The following is a 1,732-nucleotide window of genomic DNA, read 5'->3' on the forward strand; positions in this document are numbered from 1 at the left end:
TTTTCCTCCTTTTTGGAACCTCAGTAGATCTTTGTGTTGGACGGAGATTTCTTTGAAGAAATGAGAATGAGGATGTTCAAGTGTTTCCTTTTTCCATTACTGATTCAGCCATCATGTGTCTCTTAGAGCATTTATGATCGTTCTGTGCAATATAAAACTGCATTTTTTCTCAACGTTACCATACCTGCCAGGTTCAGTGCAAAGTTGAAAGGTAATAGAGTGACAGAAAGACTCTCTGAGACCCTTTGATCTTGACAACCCACACAATGTGATGCGCTGTTGCTTCTTTGCTACATATTTATGAATTTTCTTAAAAATATGCCTGATCACATATAAAACTGTATCGCGTATTTAATTGAAACATTAAGAAGTCACTTATGCATGCAAAGTGCTGCCTTTTACATCTCCTCTTTACAAACAAGGAATAATCAAGGCAATGTGTGGATCTGAATTCTTTCTAGCTTTGCCTCTGGTACTCGGGACACAAGTCCCTGGGAATTTTGTGTCTTTAAACCTGTAGTTACTTGCAGGTACATTGAGATTCAGCATGGCCTGATGACTCCTGGGCAATTTTTCTGCTAAACAGTGGATTTCTAAGATCAGGTTGTAAATGTAATGGATCCATCTTTTATCCTTGCAAACTGTAGTAATATGCACCTTGTTTTTTTATGTACTAATGAGAAAAATAGTCTGCTATGAAAAATTAGACATAGCAGATCAGTGGCATTGCTTAGTTGTCTGCAGGAAGGCATTCTGGTGTGATAATACAAGGAATGGTAGCATTGTATTTCAGTGCCTCCTTAAAAAAGCTATCCAAATGCCTTGCTGTTTCTCCTAGAAAACAGGTCGTCGCTTTGAAGCTGTAACTATGAAATAACTTTTTGTTAACAGTAAGCCATAATAATGCTGATTCAAAATATTTGTCCTGTAGATAACATTTCTTATGTGAAGTTGGATCTAAAAAATAGAACTTCCAAATGATTGCTCTCCTTATCATTTGTCATCTATTTCTTTAAATCTTTCTGGCTTGCCTCATTTCTGTTGCACAGAAATCCTTACAAATTGTGCTCCTAAACTTTCTGTTCTGCTCCTTTTAACTTGATCTACGTCAGAGGACCTGCCTTTTTTTTTTTCTCATTAAATTATTCAAGTACTATGCTAGTGACACTTTGCAGTTCCTTCCCTGTTGTTTCTTTTGAGAAACAAAACACATAATGAGAGAAGATCATAGGAGATTGGAATAGAAAAGCAAGAGAGGAAACTATTGAGAAAAGACTTCAACTGTTCTCTTTTGGAAAGGTCAGGAAAAGTTTGCTCTGGAAGGTTACTTTGGTATGTCCTGATCTTTTATTGTTGCTGCTGAACAGCCCATACTTGACTGCCTAATTTGTAAAATGTGCTGTTACTATGCCAAGGTACTGTCTAATCAGATTTGGGATTTAAGTGCAGTCTTTTAACAAGTAAAAATGCCAAGTGCTTTTAATAATATTCCATAACCATATTTCAGCTCTAAGGCTCTGTAGCTCTTGTCACAATAAGTTACATCATGAAAGCAACTGTTGGTGTGAACCAACATTTTATAATTAATTTACTAGTGTTCAATCAATTGGATTGATGCTTAATTGGCCAGATATTTCTATCCACGTGAAGTTCTGCTTGTTTTCAAGAGTACGGTGCTACAATGTTCTGTTCCAGTGGATGTCAGAATCTCTCTATGAAAATCTGCTCTGTT

This window comes from Meleagris gallopavo, chromosome 1, assembly GCF_000146605.3.
Source record: "Meleagris gallopavo isolate NT-WF06-2002-E0010 breed Aviagen turkey brand Nicholas breeding stock chromosome 1, Turkey_5.1, whole genome shotgun sequence".
In the NCBI taxonomy this organism is placed as follows: Eukaryota; Metazoa; Chordata; class Aves; order Galliformes; family Phasianidae; genus Meleagris; species Meleagris gallopavo.